This window comes from Myxine glutinosa, chromosome 6 (genome assembly GCF_964187855.1).
Source record: "Myxine glutinosa chromosome 6, kmMyxGlut1.1, whole genome shotgun sequence".
Classification (NCBI taxonomy): domain Eukaryota; kingdom Metazoa; phylum Chordata; class Myxini; order Myxiniformes; family Myxinidae; genus Myxine; species Myxine glutinosa.
Window position 1 is genome coordinate 96,312,039 of NC_136266.1, and position 15,766 is coordinate 96,327,804.

General features: G+C 56.3%; 1 protein-coding gene across 1 annotated transcript in view; it reads left to right on the forward strand.

The window, feature by feature from the left end:
• Positions 1-15,766, forward strand: part of VPS29 (VPS29 retromer complex component) — a 22,875-nt gene that overhangs the window by 3,188 nt on the left and 3,921 nt on the right. The window lies entirely within an intron of this gene.

The window sequence follows — 15,766 nt, forward strand, 5'->3', positions numbered from 1 at the left end:
TGTGTGTCCGTCCGTGTGTGTGTGTGTCCGTCTGTGTGTGTGTGTGTCCGTCCGTGTGTGTGTGTGTCCGTCCGTGTGTGTGTGTGTCCGTCCGTGTGTGTGTGTGTCCGTCCGTGTGTGTGTGTCCCCGTCCGTGTGTGTGTGTGTCCGTCTGTGTGTGTGTGTGTGTGTGTCCGTCTGTGTGTGTGTGTGTCCGTCTGTGTGTGTGTGTCCGTCTGTGTGTGTGTGTCCGTCTGTGTGTGTGTGTCCGTCTGTGTGTGTGTGTCCGTCTGTGTGTGTGTGTCCGTCTGTGTGTGTGTGTCCGTCTGTGTGTGTGTGTCCGTCTGTGTGTGTGTGTCCGTCTGTGTGTGTGTGTCCGTCTGTGTGTGTGTGTCCGTCTGTGTGTGTGTGTCCGTCTGTGTGTGTGTGTCCGTCTGTGTGTGTGTGTCCGTCTGTGCGTGTGTGTCCGTCTGTGCGTGTGTGTCCGTCTGTGCGTGTGTGTCCGTCTGTGCGTGTGTGTCCGTCTGTGCGTGTGTGTCCGTCTGTGTGTGTGTGTCCGTCTGTGTGTGTGTGTCCGTCTGTGTGTGTGTGCCCGTCTGTGTGTGTGTGCCCGTCTGTGTGTGTGTGCCCGTCTGTGTGTGTGTGTGTGTCCGTCTGTGTGTGTGTGTGTCCGTCTGTGTGTGTGTGTGTGTCCGTCTGTGTGTGTGTGTGTGTCCGTCTGTGTGTGTGTGTGTCCGTCTGTGTGTGTGTGTGTCCGTCTGTGTGTGTGTGTGTCCGTCTGTGTGTGTGTGTCCGTCTGTGTGTGTGTGTGTGTCCGTCTGTGTGTGTGTGTGTGTCCGTCTGTGTGTGTGTGTGTCCGTCTGTGTGTGTGTGTGTCCGTCTGTGTGTGTGTGTGTCCGTCTGTGTGTGTGTGTCCGTCTGTGTGTGTCCGTCTGTCTGTGTGTGTGTGTCCGTCTGTCTGTGTGTGTGTGTCCGTCTGTCTGTGTGTGTGTGTCCGTCTGTCTGTGTGTGTGTGTCCGTCTGTCTGTGTGTGTGTGTCCGTCTGTCTGTGTGTGTGTGTCCGTCTCTGTCTCCGTGTGTGTGTCCGTCTCTGTCTCCGTGTGTGTGTCCGTCTCTGTCTCCGTGTGTGTCCGTCTCTGTCTCCGTGTGTGTCCGTCTCTGTCTCCGTGTGTGTCCGTCTCTGTCTCCGTGTGTGTCCGTCTCTGTCTCCGTGTGTGTCCGTCTCTGTCTCCGTGTGTCCGTCTCTGTCTCCGTGTGTGTCCGTCTCTGTCTCCGTGTGTGTCCGTCTCTGTCTCCGTGTGTGTCCGTCTCTGTCTCCGTGTGTGTCCGTCTCTGTCTCCGTGTGTGTCCGTCTCTGTCTCCGTGTGTGTCCGTCTCTGTCTCCGTGTGTGTCCGTCTCTGTCTCCGTGTGTGTCCGTCTCTGTCTCCGTGTGTGTCCGTCTCTGTCTCCGTGTGTGTCCGTCTCTGTCTCCGTGTGTGTCCGTCTCTGTCTCCGTGTGTGTCCGTCTCTGTCTCCGTGTGTGTCCGTCTCTGTCTCCGTGTGTGTCCGTCTCTGTCTCCGTGTGTGTCCGTCTCTGTCTCCGTGTGTGTCCGTCTCTGTCTCCGTGTGTGTCCGTCTCTGTCTCCGTGTGTGTCCGTCTCTGTCTCCGTGTGTGTCCGTCTCTGTCTCCGTGTGTGTCCGTCTCTGTCTCCGTGTGTGTCCGTCTCTGTCTCCGTGTGTGTCCGTCTCTGTCTCCGTGTGTGTCCGTCTCTGTCTCCGTGTGTGTCCGTCTCTGTCTCCGTGTGTGTCCGTCTCTGTCTCCGTGTGTGTCCGTCTCTGTCTCCGTGTGTGTCCGTCTCTGTCTCCGTGTGTGTCCGTCTCTGTCTCCGTGTGTGTCCGTCTCTGTCTCCGTGTGTGTCCGTCTCTGTCTCCGTGTGTGTCCGTCTCTGTCTCCGTGTGTGTCCGTCTCTGTCTCCGTGTGTGTCCGTCTCTGTCTCCGTGTGTGTCCGTCTCTGTCTCCGTGTGTGTCCGTCTCTGTCTCCGTGTGTGTCCGTCTCTGTCTCCGTGTGTGTCCGTCTCTGTCTCCGTGTGTGTCCGTCTCTGTCTCCGTGTGTGTCCGTCTCTGTCTCCGTGTGTGTCCGTCTCTGTCTCCGTGTGTGTCCGTCTCTGTCTCCGTGTGTGTCCGTCTCTGTCTCCGTGTGTGTCCGTCTCTGTCTCCGTGTGTGTCCGTCTCTGTCTCCGTGTGTGTCCGTATCTGTGTGTGTCTGTATCTGTGTGTGTCCGTCTCTGTGTGTCCGTCTCTGTGTGTCCGTCTCTGTGTGTCCGTCTCTGTGTGTCCGTCTCTGTGTGTCCGTCTCTGCGTGCGTGTGTGTCCGTCTCTGCGTGCGTGTGTGTCCGTCTCTGCGTGCGTGTGTGTCCGTCTCTGCGTGCGTGTGTGTGTCCGTCTCTGCGTGCGTGTGTGTGTCCGTCTCTGCGTGCGTGTGTGTGTCCGTCTCTGTGTGTGTGTGTGTCCGTGTGTGTGTGTGTGTGTGTGTGTGTGTGTGTGTGTGTGTGTGTGTGTGTGTGTGTGTGTGTGTGTGTGTGTGTGTCCGTCTCTGTGTGTGTCCGTCTCTGTGTGTGTCCGTCTCTGTGTGTGTCCGTCTCTGTGTGTGTCCGTCTCTGTGTGTGTCCGTCTCTGTGTGTGTCCGTCTCTGTGTGTGTGTCCGTCTCTGTGTGTGTGTCCGTCTCTGTGTGTGTGTCCGTCTCTGTGTGTGTGTCCGTCTCTGTGTGTGTGTCCGTCTCTGTGTGTGTGTCCGTCTCTGTGTGTGTGTCCGTCTCTGTGTGTGTGTCCGTCTCTGTGTGTGTGTGTGTCCGTCTCTGTGTGTGTGTGTGTGTCCGTCTCTGTGTGTGTGTGTGTGTCCGTCTCTGTGTGTGTGTGTGTGTCCGTCTCTCTGTGTGTGTGTGTGTCCGTCTCTGTGTGTGTGTGTGTGTGTGTCCGTCTCTGTGTGTGTGTGTGTGTGTCCGTCTCTGTGTGTGTGTGTGTGTCCGTCTCTGTGTGTGTGTGTGTGTCCGTCTCTGTGTGTGTGTGTGTGTCCGTCTCTGTGTGTGTGTGTGTGTGTCCGTCTCTGTGTGTGTGTGTCCGTCTGTGTGTGTGTGTGTGTCCGTCTGTGTGTGTGTGTGTGTCCGTCTCTTTGTGTGTGTGTGTGTCCGTCTCTTTGTGTGTGTGTGTGTCCGTCTCTTTGTGTGTGTGTGTGTGTCCGTCTCTGTGTGTGTGTGTGTGTCCGTCTCTGTGTGTGTGTGTGTGTCCGTCTCTGTGTGTGTGTGTGTGTCCGTCTCTGTGTGTGTGTGTGTGTCCGTCTCTGTGTGTGTGTGTGTGTCCGTCTCTGTGTGTGTGTGTGTGTCCGTCTCTGTGTGTGTGTGTCCGTCTCTGTGTGTGTGTGTGTGTCCGTCTCTGTGTGTGTGTGTGTCCGTCTCTGTGTGTGTGTGTGTGTCCGTCTCTGTGTGTGTGTGTGTGTCCGTTTCTGTGTGTGTGTGTGTCCGTCTCTGTGTGTGTGTGTGTCCGTCTCTGTGTGTGTGTGTGTGTGTGTCCGTCTCTGTGTGTGTGTGTGTGTCCGTCTCTGTGTGTGTGTGTGTGTCCGTCTCTGTGTGTGTGTGTGTGTCCGTCTCTGTGTGTGTGTGTGTGTCCGTCTCTGTGTGTGTGTGTGTCCGTCTCTGTGTGTGTGTGTGTGTCCGTCTCTGTGTGTGTGTGTGTGTCCGTCTCTGTGTGTGTGTGTGTGTCCGTCTCTGTGTGTGTGTGTGTGTCCGTCTCTGTGTGTGTGTGTGTGTCCGTCTCTGTGTGTGTGTGTGTGTCCGTCTCTGTGTGTGTGTGTGTGTGTCCGTCTCTGTGTGTGTGTGTGTGTGTCCGTCTCTCTGTGTGTGTGTGTGTGTCCGTCTCTCTGTGTGTGTGTGTGTCCGTCTCTCTGTGTGTGTGTGTGTCCGTCTCTGTGTGTGTGTGTGTGTGTCCGTCTCTGTGTGTGTGTGTGTGTGTCCGTCTCTGTGTGTGTGTGTGTGTGTCCGTCTCTGTGTGTGTGTGTGTGTCCGTCTCTGTGTGTGTGTGTGTGTGTCCGTCTCTGTGTGTGTGTGTGTGTGTCCGTCTCTGTGTGTGTGTGTGTGTGTGTCCGTCTCTGTGTGTGTGTGTGTGTGTCCGTCTCTGTGTGTGTGTGTGTGTGTCCGTCTCTGTGTGTGTGTGTGTGTGTCCGTCTCTGTGTGTGTGTGTGTGTGTCCGTCTCTGTGTGTGTGTCCGTCTCTGTGTGTGTGTCCGTCTCTGTGTGTGTGTCCGTCTCTGTGTGTGTGTCCGTCTCTGTGTGTGTGTCCGTCTCTGTGTGTGTGTCCGTCTCTGTGTGTGTGTCCGTCTCTGTGTGTGTGTCCGTCTCTGTGTGTGTGTGTCCGTCTCTGTGTGTGTGTGTCCGTCTCTGTGTGTGTGTGTCCGTCTCTGTGTGTGTGTGTCCGTCTCTCTGTGTGTGTGTGTCCGTCTCTCTGTGTGTGTGTGTCCGTCTCTCTGTGTGTGTGTGTCCGTCTCTCTGTGTGTGTGTGTCCGTCTCTCTCTGTGTGTGTGTGTGTGTGTGTGTGTGTGTGTGTGTGTGTGTGTGTGTGTGTGTGTGTGTGTGTGTGTGTGTGTGTCCGTCTCTGTGTGTGTGTCCGTCTCTGTGTGTGTGTCCGTCTCTGTGTGTGTGTCCGTCTCTGTGTGTGTGTCCGTCTCTGTGTGTGTGTCCGTCTCTGTGTGTGTGTCCGTCTCTGTGTGTGTGTCCGTCTCTGTGTGTGTGTCCGTCTCTGTGTGTGTGTCCGTCTCTGTGTGTGTGTGTCCGTCTCTGTGTGTGTGTGTGTGTCCGTCCGTCTCTGTGTGTGTGTGTGTGTGTGTGTGTGTCCGTCTCTGTGTGTGTGTGTGTGTGTGTGTGTGTGTCCGTCTCTGTGTGTGTGTGTGTGTGTGTGTGTGTCCGTCTCTGTGTGTGTGTGTGTGTCCGTCTCTCTGTGTGTGTGTGTGTCCGTCTCTCTGTGTGTGTGTGTGTCCGTCTGTGTGTGTGTGTGTGTGTCCGTCTGTGTGTGTGTGTGTGTGTCCGTCTGTGTGTGTGTGTGTGTGTGTGTCCGTCTCTGTGTGTGTGTGTGTGTGTCCGTCTCTGTGTGTGTGTGTGTGTCCGTCTCTGTGTGTGTGTGTGTGTGTCCGTCTCTGTGTGTGTGTGTGTGTCCGTCTCTGTGTGTGTGTGTGTGTCCGTCTCTGTGTGTGTGTGTGTGTCCGTCTCTGTGTGTGTGTGTGTGTCCGTCTCTGTGTGTGTGTGTGTGTGTCCGTCTCTGTGTGTGTGTGTGTGTGTGTGTTCCTCTGTGTGTGTGTGTGTGTGTTCCTCTGTGTGTGTGTGTTCCTCTGTGTGTGTGTGTGTCCGTCTCTGTGTGTGTGTGTGTGTGTCCGTCTCTCTGTGTGTGTGTGTCCGTCTCTCTGTGTGTGTGTGTCCGTCTCTCTGTGTGTGTGTGTCCGTCTCTCTGTGTGTGTGTGTCCGTCTCTCTGTGTGTGTGTGTCCGTCTCTGTGTGTGTGTGTGTGTCCGTCTCTGTGTGTGTGTGTGTGTCCGTCTCTGTGTGTGTGTGTGTGTGTCCGTCTCTGTGTGTGTGTGTGTGTCCGTCTCTGTGTGTGTGTGTGTGTCCGTCTCTGTGTGTGTGTGTGTGTCCGTCTCTGTGTGTGTGTGTGTGTCCGTCTCTGTGTGTGTGTGTGTGTGTCCGTCCGTGTGTGTGTGTCCGTCCGTGTGTGTGTGTGTGTCCGTCCGTGTGTGTGTGTGTGTGTGTGTCCGTCCGTGTGTGTGTCCGTCCGTGTGTGTGTCCGTCCGTGTGTGTGTCCGTCCGTGTGTGTGTCCGTCCGTGTGTGTGTCCGTCCGTGTGTGTGTCCGTCCGCGTGTGTGTCCGTCCGTGTGTGTGCCCGGCCGTGTGTGTGTCCGTCCGTGTGTGTGCCCGTCCGTGTGTGTGTCCGTCCGTGTGTGTGTCCGTCCGTGTGTGTGTCCGTCCGTGTGTGCGTCCGTCCGTGTGTGCGTCCGTCCGTGTGTGTGTCCGTCCGTGTGTGTCCGTCCGTGTGTGTGTCCGTCCGTGTGTGTGTCCGTCCGTGTGTGTGTCCGTCCGTGTGTGTGTCCGTCCGTGTGTGTGTCCGTCCGTGTGTGTGTCCGTCCGTGTGTGTGTCCGTCCGTGTGTGTGTCCGTCCGTGTGTGTGTCCGTCAGTGTGTGTGTCCGTCCGTGTGTGTGTCCGTCCGTGTGTGTCCGTCCGTCCGTGTGTGTCCGGCCGTCCGTGTGTGTCTGTCCGTCCGTGTGTGTCCGTGTGTGTCCGTCCGTCCGTCCGTCCGTGTGTGTGTGTGTCCGGCCGTGTGTGTGTGTCCGTCCGTGTGTGTGTCCGTCCGTGTGTGTGTCCGTCCGTGTGTGTGTCCGTCCGTGTGTGTGTCCGTCCGTGTGTGTGTCCGTCCGTGTGTGTGTGTCCGTCCGTGTGTGTGTGTTCGTCCGTGTGTGTGTGTCCGTCCGTCCGTGTGTGTGTGTCCGTCCGTGTGTGTGTGTCCGTCCGTGTGTTTGTGCCCGCCCGTGTGTGTGTGTCCGTCCGTGTGTGTGTCCGTCCGTGTGTGTGTCCGTCCGTGTGTGTGTGTCCGTCCGTGTGTGTGTGTGTCCGTCCGTGTGTGTGTGTCCGTCCGTGTGTGTGTGTCCGTGTGTGTGTGTCCGTCCGTGTGTGTGTGTCCGTCCGTGTGTGTGTGTCCGTCCGTGTGTGTGTGTCCGTCCGTGTGTGTGTGTCCGTCCGTGTGTGTGTGTCCGTCCGTGTGTGTGTGTCCGTCCGTGTGTGTGTCCGTCCGTGTGTGTGTCCGTCCGTGTGTGTGTGTCCGTCCGTGTGTGTGTGTCCGTCCGTGTGTGTGTGTCCGTCCGTGTGTGTGTGTCCGTCCGTGTGTGTGTGTCCGTCCGTGTGTGTGTCCGTCCGTGTGTGTGTCCGTCCGTGTGTGTGTCCGTCCGTGTGTGTGTCCGTCCGTGTGTGTCCGTCCGTGTGTGTGTGTCCGTCCGTGCGTGTGTGTCCGTCCGTGCGTGTGTGTCCGTCCGTGCGTGTGTGTCCGTCCGTGCGTGTGTGTCCGTCCGTGCGTGTGTGTCCGTCCGTGCGTGTGTGTCCGTCCGTGCGTGTGTGTCCGTCCGTGCGTGTGTGTCCGTCCGTGTGTGTGTCTCCGTCCGTGTGTGTGTGTGTCCGTCCGTGTGTGTGTATGTCCGTCCGTGTGTGTGTCCGTCCGTCCGTGTGTGTGTCCGTCCGTGTGTGTGTGTCCGTCCGTGTGTGTGTGTGTCCGTCCGTGTGTGTGTGTCCGTCCGTGTGTGTGTGTCCGTCCGTGTGTGTGTGTCCGTCCGTGTGTGTGTGTCCGTCCGTGTGTGTGTGTCCGTCCGTGTGTGTGTGTCCGTCCGTGTGTGTGTCTCCGTCCGTGTGTGTGTCTCCGTCCGTGTGTGTGTGTGTCCGTCCGGGTGTGTGTGTGTCCGTCCGTGTGTGTGTGTGTGTCCGTCCGTGTGTGTGTGTGTCCGTCCGTGTGTGTCCGTCCGTGTGTGTGTGTGTGTCCGTCCGTGTGTGTGTGTGTGTCCGTCCGTGTGTGTGTGTGTCCGTCCGTGTGTGTGTGTGTCCGTCTGTGTGTGTGTGTGTGTGTGTGTCCGTCTGTGTGTGTGTGTGTGTGTGTCCGTCTGTGTGTGTGTGTCCGTCTGTGTGTCCGTCTGTGTGTGTGTCCGTCTGTGTGTGTGTGTCCGTCTGTGTGTGTGTGTCCGTCTGTGTGTGTGTGTCCGTCTGTGTGTGTGTGTCCGTCTGTGTGTGTGTGTCCGTCTGTGTGTGTGTGTCCGTCTGTGTGTGTGTGTCCGTCTGTGTGTGTGTGTCCGTCTGTGTGTGTGTGTCCGTCTGTGTGTGTGTGTCCGTCTGTGTGTGTGTGTCCGTCTGTGTGTGTGTGTCCGTCTGTGTGTGTGTGTCCGTCTGTGTGTGTGTGTCCGTCTGTGTGTGTGTCCGTCTGTGTGTGTGTGTCCGTCTGTGTGTGTGTGTCCGTCTGTGTGTGTGTGTGTGTCCGTCTGTGTGTGTGTGTGTGTCCGTCTGTGTGTGTGTGTGTGTCCGTCTGTGTGTGTGTGTGTGTCCGTCTGTGTGTGTGTGTGTGTCCGTCTGTGTGTGTGTGTGTCCGTCTGTGTGTGTGTGTCCGTCTGTGTGTGTGTGTCCGTCTGTGTGTGTGTGTGTCCGTCTGTGTGTGTGTGTGTCCGTCTGTCTGTGTGTGTCCGTCTGTGTGTGTGTGTCCGTCTGTGTGTGTGTGTGTGTCCGTCTGTCTGTGTGTGTGTGTCCGTCTGTCTGTGTGTGTGTGTCCGTCTGTCTCTGTGTGTGTGTCCGTCTGTCTGTGTGTGTGTCCGTCCTGTCTCTGTGTGTGTCCGTCTCTGTCTCCGTGTGTGTGTCCGTCTCTGTCTCCGTGTGTGTGTCCGTCTCTGTCTCCGTGTGTGTGTCCGTCTCTGTCTCCGTGTGTGTGTCCGTCTCTGTCTCCGTGTGTGTCCGTCTCTGTCTCCGTGTGTGTCCGTCTCTGTCTCCGTGTGTGTCCGTCTCTGTCTCCGTGTGTGTCCGTCTCTGTCTCCGTGTGTGTCCGTCTCTGTCTCCGTGTGTGTCCGTCTCTGTCTCCGTGTGTGTCCGTCTCTGTCTCCGTGTGTGTCCGTCTCTGTCTCCGTGTGTGTCCGTCTCTGTCTCCGTGTGTGTCCGTCTCTGTCTCCGTGTGTGTCCGTCTCTGTCTCCGTGTGTGTCCGTCTCTGTCTCCGTGTGTGTCCGTCTCTGTCTCCGTGTGTGTCCGTCTCTGTCTCCGTGTGTGTCCGTCTGTCTCCGTGTGTGTCCGTCTCTGTCTCCGTGTGTGTCCGTCTCTGTCTCCGTGTGTGTCCGTCTCTGTCTCCGTGTGTGTCCGTCTCTGTCTCCGTGTGTGTCCGTCTCTGTCTCCGTGTGTGTCCGTCTCTGTCTCCGTGTGTGTCCGTCTCTGTCTCCGTGTGTGTCCGTCTCTGTCTCCGTGTGTGTCCGTCTCTGTCTCCGTGTGTGTCCGTCTCTGTCTCCGTGTGTGTCCGTATCTGTGTGTGTCCGTATCTGTGTGTGTCCGTATCTGTGTGTGTCCGTCTCTGTGTGTCCGTCTCTGTGTGTCCGTCTCTGTGTGTCCGTCTCTGTGTGTCCGTCTCTGTGTGTCCGTCTCTGTGTGTCCGTCTCTGTGTGTCCGTCTCTGTGTGTCCGTCTCTGCGTGCGTGTGTGTCCGTCTCTGCGTGCGTGTGTGTCCGTCTCTGCGTGCGTGTGTGTGTCCGTCTCTGCGTGCGTGTGTGTCCGTCTCTGCGTGCGTGTGTGTGTCCGTCTCTGTGTGTGTGTGTGTCCGTCTGTGTGTGTGTGTGTCCGTCTGTGTGTGTGTGTGTGTGTGTGTGTGTGTGTGTGTGTGTGTGTGTGTGTCCGTCTCTGTGTGTGTGTCCGTCTCTGTGTGTGTGTCCGTCTCTGTGTGTGTGTCCGTCTCTGTGTGTGTGTCCGTCTCTGTGTGTGTGTCCGTCTCTGTGTGTGTGTCCGTCTCTGTGTGTGTGTCCGTCTCTGTGTGTGTGTCCGTCTCTGTGTGTGTGTCCGTCTCTGTGTGTGTGTCCGTCTCTGTGTGTGTGTCCGTCCGTCTGTGTGTGTGTGTGTGTGTCCGTCTCTGTGTGTGTGTGTGTGTGTCCGTCTCTCTGTGTGTGTGTGTGTCCGTCTCTGTGTGTGTGTGTGTGTCCGTCTCTGTGTGTGTGTGTGTGTCCGTCTCTGTGTGTTAGTGTGTGTGTCCGTCTCTGTGTGTGTGTGTGTGTCCGTCTCTGTGTGTGTGTGTGTGTCCGTCTCTGTGTGTGTGTGTGTGTCCGTCTCTGTGTCTGTGTGTGTGTGTCCGTCTCTGTGTGTGTGTGTGTGTCCGTCTCTGTGTGTGGTGTGTCGTGTGTGTCCGTCTCTGTGTGTGTGTGTGTGTCCGTCTCTTTGTGTGTGTGTGTGTCCGTCTCTTTGTGTGTGTGTGTGTCCGTCTCTGTGTGTGTGTGTGTGTCCGTCTCTGTGTGTGTGTGTGTGTCCGTCTCTGTGTGTGTGTGTGTGTCCGTCTCTGTGTGTGTGTGTGTGTCCGTCTCTGTGTGTGTCGTGTGTCCGTCTCTGTGTGTGTGTGTGTCCGTCTCTGTGTGTGTGTGTGTGTCCGTCTCTGTGTGTGTGTGTGTGTGTCCGTCTCTGTGTGTGTGTGTGTCCGTTTCTGTGTGTGTGTGTGTCCGTCTCTGTGTGTGTTGGTGTGTCCGTCGTGTGTGTGTGTGTGTCCGTCTCTGTGTGTGTGTGTGTCCGTCTCTGTGTGTGTGTGTGTCCGTCTCTGTGTGTGTGTGTGTGTGTCCGTCTCTGTGTGTGTGTGTGTGTCCGTCTCTGTGTGTGTGTGTGTCCGTCTCTGTGTGTGTGTGTGTGTCCGTCTCTCTGTGTGTGTGTGTGTGTCCGTCTCTGTGTGTGTGTGTGTGTCCGTCTCTGTGTGTGTGTTGTGTGTGTCCGTCTCTGTGTGTGTGTGTGTGTGTCCGTCTCTCTGTGTGTGTGTGTGTCCGTCTCTCTGTGTGTGTGTGTGTCCGTCTCTCTCTGTGTGTGTGTGTGTCCGTCTCTCTCTGTGTGTGTGTGTGTCCGTCTCTGTGTGTGTGTGTGTGTGTGTCCATCTCTGTGTGTGTGTGTGTGTGTCCGTCTTGTGTGTGTGTGTGTGTGTCCGTCTCTGTGTGTGTGTGTGTGTCCGTCTGTGTGTTGTGTGTCCGTCTGTGTGTGTGTGTGTCCGTCTGTCTGTGTGTGTGTGTCCGTCTGTCTCTGTGTGTGTGTCCGTCTCTGTCTCTGTGTGTGTGTCCGTCTGTCTGTGTGTGTGTGTCCGTCTCTGTCTCCGTGTGTGTGTCCGTCTCTGTCTCCGTGTGTGTGTCCGTCTCTGTCTCCGTGTGTGTGTCCGTCTGTCTCCGTGTGTGTCCGTCTCTGTCTCCGTGTGTGTGTCCGTCTCTGTCTCCGTGTGTGTCCGTCTCTGTCTCCGTGTGTGTCCGTCTCTGTCTCCGTGTGTGTCCGTCTCTGTCTCCGTGTGTGTCCGTCTCTGTCTCCGTGTGTGTCCGTCTCTGTCTCCGTGTGTGTCCGTCTCTGTCTCCGTGTGTGTCCGTCTCTGTCTCCGTGTGTGTCCGTCTCTGTCTCCGTGTGTGTCCGTCTCTGTCTCCGTGTGTGTCCGTCTCTGTCTCCGTGTGTGTCCGTCTCTGTCTCCGTGTGTGTCCGTCTCTGTCTCCGTGTGTGTCCGTCTCTGTCCTCCGTGTGTGTCCGTTCTGTCTCCGTGTGTGTCCGTCTCTGTCTCCGTGTGTGTCCGTCTCTGTCTCCGTGTGTGTCCGTCTCTGTCTCCGTGTGTGTCCGTCTCTGTCTCCGTGTGTGTCCGTCTCTGTCTCCGTGTGTGTCCGTCTCTGTCTCCGTGTGTGTCCGTCTCTGTCTCCGTGTGTGTCCGTCTCTGTCTCCGTGTGTGTCCGTCTCTGTCTCCGTGTGTGTCCGTCTCTGTCTCCGTGTGTGTCCGTCTCTGTCTCCGTGTGTGTCCGTGTGGTCCGTATCTGTGTGTGTCCGTATCTGTGTGTGTCCGTATCTGTGTGTGTCCGTATCTGTGTGTGTCCGTCTCTGTGTGTCCGTCTCTGTGTGTCCGTCTCTGTGTGTCCGTCTCTGTGTGTCCGTTCTCTGTGTGGTCCGTCTCTGTGTGTCCGTCTCTGCGTGCGTGTGTGTCTCGTCTCTGCGTGCGTTGTGTGTCCGTCTCTGCGTGCGTGTGTGTGTCCGTCTCTGCGTGCGTGTGTGTCCGTCTCTGCGGTGGCGTGTGTGTGTCCGTCTCTGTGTGTGTGTGTGTCCGTCTGTGTGTGTGTGTGTGTGTGTGTGTGTGTGTGTGTGTGTGTGTGTGTGTGTGTGTGTGTGGTGTGTGTGTCCGTCTCTGTGTGTGTGTCCGTCTCTGTGTGTGTGTCCGTCTCTGTGTGTGTGTCCGTCTCTGTGTGTGTGTCCGTCTCTGTGTGTGTGTTCCGTCTCTGTGTGTGTGTCCGTCTCTGTGTGTGTGTCCGTCTCTGGTGTGTGTGTCCGTCTCTGTGTGTGTGTCCGTCTCTGTGTGTGTGTCCGTCCGTCTGTGTGTGTGTGTGTGTGTCCGTCTCTGTGTGTGTGTGTGTGTGTCCGTCTCTCTGTGTGTGTGTGTGTGTCCGTCTCTGTGTGTGTGTGTGTGTCCGTCTCTGTGTGTGTGTGTGTGTCCGTCTCTGTGTGTGTGTGTGTGTCCGTCTCTGTGTGTGTGTGTGTGTCCGTCTCTGTGTTGTGTGTGTGTGTCCGTCTCTGTGTGTGTGTGTCGTGTGTGTCCGTCTCTGTGTGTCGTGTGTGTGGTGTGTCCGTCTCTGTGTGTTGTGTGTGTGTGTCCGTCTCTGTGTGTGTGTGTGTGTGTCCGTCTCTGTGTGTGTGTGTGTGTGTCCGTCTCTGTGTGTGTGTGTGTCCGTCTCTGTGTGTGTGTGTGTGTCCGTTCTCTGTGTTGTGTGTGTGTGTCCGTCTCTGTGTGTGTGTGTGTGTCCGTCTCTGTGTGTGTGTGTGTCCGTCTCTTGTGTGTGTGTGTGTGTCCGTCTCTCTGTGTGTGTGTGTGTCCGTCTCTGTGTGTGTGTGTGTCCGTCTCTGTGGTGTGTGTGTGTCCGTCTCTGTGTGTGTGTGTGTGTGTCCGTCTCTCGTGTTGTGTGTGTGTGTGTCCGTCTCGTGTGTGTGATGTGTCCGTCTCTGTGTGTGTGTGTGTGTCCGTCTCTGTGTGTGTGTGTGTGTGTCCGTCTCTCTGTGTGTGTGTGTGTCCGTCTCTCTGTGTGTGTGTGTGTCCGTCTCTCTGTGTGTGTGTGTGTCCGTCTCTGTGTGTGTGTGTGTGTCTGTGTCCGTCTCTGTGTGTGTCCGTCTGTCTGTGTGTGTGTGTGTGTGTCCGTCTTCTGTGTGTGTGTGTGTGTGTCCGTCTCTGTGTGTGTGTTGTGTGTCCGTCTCGTGTGTGTGTGTCCGTCTGTGTGTGTGTGTGTGTCCGTCTCTGTGTGTGTGTGTGTGTGTCCGTCTCTGTGTGTGTCCGTCTCTGTGTGTGTCCGTCTCTGTGTGTGTGTCCGTCTCTGTGTGTGTGTGTGTCCGTCTCTCTGTGTGTGTGTGTGTGTGTGTGTGTGTGTGTGTGTGTGTGTGTGTGTGTGTGTGTGTGTGTGTGTGTGTGTGTGTGTGTGTGTGTCCCCGTCTCTGTGTGTGTGTGTGTGTGTGTGTGTGTGTGTGTGTGTGTGTGTGTGTGTGTGTGTGTGTGTGTGTGTGTGTGTGTGTGTGTGTGTCCCCGTCTCTGTGTGTGTGTCCGTCTCTGTGTGTGTGTCCGTCTCTGTGTGTGTGTCCGTCTCTGTGTGTGTGTCCGTCTCTGTGTGTGTGTCCGTCTCTGTGTGTGTGTCCGTCTCTGTGTGTGTGTCCGTCTCTGTGTGTGTGTCCGTCTCTGTGTGTGTGTGTGTGTCCGTCCGTCTCTGTGTGTGTGTGTGTGTGTGTGTGTGTGTGTGTGTGTGTGTGTGTGTGTGTGTGTGTGTGTGTGTGTGTCCGTCTCTCTGTGTGTGTGTGTGTGTGTGTCCGTCTCTGTGTGTGTGTGTGTGTCCGTCTCTCTGTGTGTGTGTGTGTCCGTCTGTGTGTGTGTGTGTGTGTCCGTCTGTGTGTGTGTGTGTGTGTGTCCGTCTCTGTGTGTGTGTGTGTGTGTCCGTCTCTGTGTGTGTGTGTGTGTCCGTCTCTGTGTGTGTGTGTGTGTGTCCGTCTCTGTGTGTGTGTGTGTGTCCGTCTGTGTGTGTGTGTGTGTCCGTCTCTGTGTGTGTGTGTGTCCGTCTCTGTGTGTGTGTGTGTGTGTCCGTCTCTGTGTGTGTGTGTGTGTGTGTGTGTCCTCTGTGTGTGTGTGTGTGTGTCCTCTGTGTGTGTGTGTGTCCGTCTGTGTGTGTGTGTGTCCGTCTCTGTGTGTGTGTGTGTGTGTCCGTCTCTGTGTGTGTGTGTGTGTCCGTCTCTGTGTGGTGTCCGTCTCTGTGTGTGTGTGTGTGTCCGTCTCTGTGTGTGTGTGTGTCCGTCTCTGTGTGTGTGTGTGTCCGTCTCTGTGTGTGTGTGTGTGTCCGTCTCTGTGTGTGTGTGTGTCCGTCTCTGTGTGTGTGTGTGTGTCCGTCTCTGTGTGTGTGTGTGTGTCCGTCTCTGTGTGTGTGTGTGTCCGTCTCTGTGTTGTGTGTCCGTCTCTGTGTGTTGTGTCCGTCTCTGTGTGTGTCTGTGTGTGTCCGTCTCTGTGTGTGTCCGTCTCTGTGTGTGTCCGTCTCGTGTGTGTGTCCGTCTCTGTGTGTGTCCGTCTCTGTGTGTGTGTCCGTCTCTGTGTGTGTGTCCGTCTCTGTGTGTGTGTCCGTCTCTGTGTGTGTCCGTCTCTGTGTGTGTGTCCGTCTCTGTGTGTGTGTCCGTCTCTGTGTGTGTGTCCGTCTCTGTGTGTGTGTCCGTCTCTGTGTGTGTGTCCGTCTCTGTGTGTGTGTCCGTCTCTGTGTGTGTGTCCGTCTCTGTGTGTGTGTCCGTCTCTGTGTGTGTGTCCGTCTCTGTGTGTGTGTGTGTCCGTCTGTGTGTGTGTGTGTCCGTCTCTGTGTGTGTGTGTGTGTCCGTCTCTGTGTGTGTGTGTGTGTCCGTCTCTGTGTGTGTGTGTGTGTCCGTCTCTGTGTGTGTGTGTGTGTGTCCGTCTGTGTGTGTGTGTGTCCGTCTGTGTGTGTGTGTGTGTGTCCGTCTCTGTGTGTGTGTGTGTGTCCGTCTCTGTGTGTGTGTGTGTGTCCGTCTCTGTGTGTGTGTGTGTGTCCGTCTCTGTGTGTGTGTGTGTGTCCGTCTCTGTGTGTGTGTGTGTGTGTCCGTCTCTGTGTGTGTGTGTGTGTCCGTCTCTGTGTGTGTGTGTGTCCGTCTCTGTGTGTGTGTGTGTCCGTCTGTGTGTGTGTGTGTGTCCGTCTGTGTGTGTGTGTGTGTGTCCGTCTCTGTGTGTGTGTGTGTGTCCGTCTCTGTGTGTGTGTGTGTGTCCGTCTCTTTGTGTGTGTGTGTGTCCGTCTCTTTGTGTGTGTGTGTCCGTCTCTTTGTGTGTGTGTGTCCGTCTCTGTGTGTGTGTGTGTGTCCGTCTCTGTGTGTGTGTGTCCGTCTCTGTGTGTGTGTGTCCGTCTCTGTGTGTGTGTGTGTCCGTCTCTGTGTGTGTGTGTGTGTGTCCGTCTCTGTGTGTGTGTGTGTGTGTCCGTCTCTGTGTGTGTGTGTGTCCGTCTCTGTGTGTGTGTGTGTCCGTCTCTGTGTGTGTGTGTGTGTCCGTCTCTGTGTGTGTGTGTGTCCGTCTCTGTGTGTGTGTGTGTGTCCGTCTGTGTGTGTGTGTGTGTCCGTCTGTGTGTGTGTGTGTGTCCGTCTGTGTGTGTGTGTGTGTCCGTCTCTGTGTGTGTGTGTGTGTCCGTCTCTGTGTGTGTGTGTGTCCGTCTCTGTGTGTGTGTGTGTGTGTGTGTGTGTGTGTGTGTGTGTGTGTGTGTGTGTGTCCGTCTCTGTGTGTGTGTGTGTCCGTCTCTGTGTGTGTGTGTGTGTCCGTCTCTGTGTGTGTGTGTGTGTCCGTCTCTGTGTGTGTGTGTGTGTCCGTCTCTGTGTGTGTGTGTGTCCGTCTCTGTGTGTGTGTGTGTCCGTCTCTGTGTGTGTGTGTGTGTCCGTCTCTGTGTGTGTGTGTGTGTCCGTCTCTGTGTGTGTGTGTGTGTGTGTGTGTGTCCGTCTCTCTGTGTGTGTGTGTGTCCGTCTCTGTGTGTGTGTGTGTGTCCGTCTCTGTGTGTGTGTG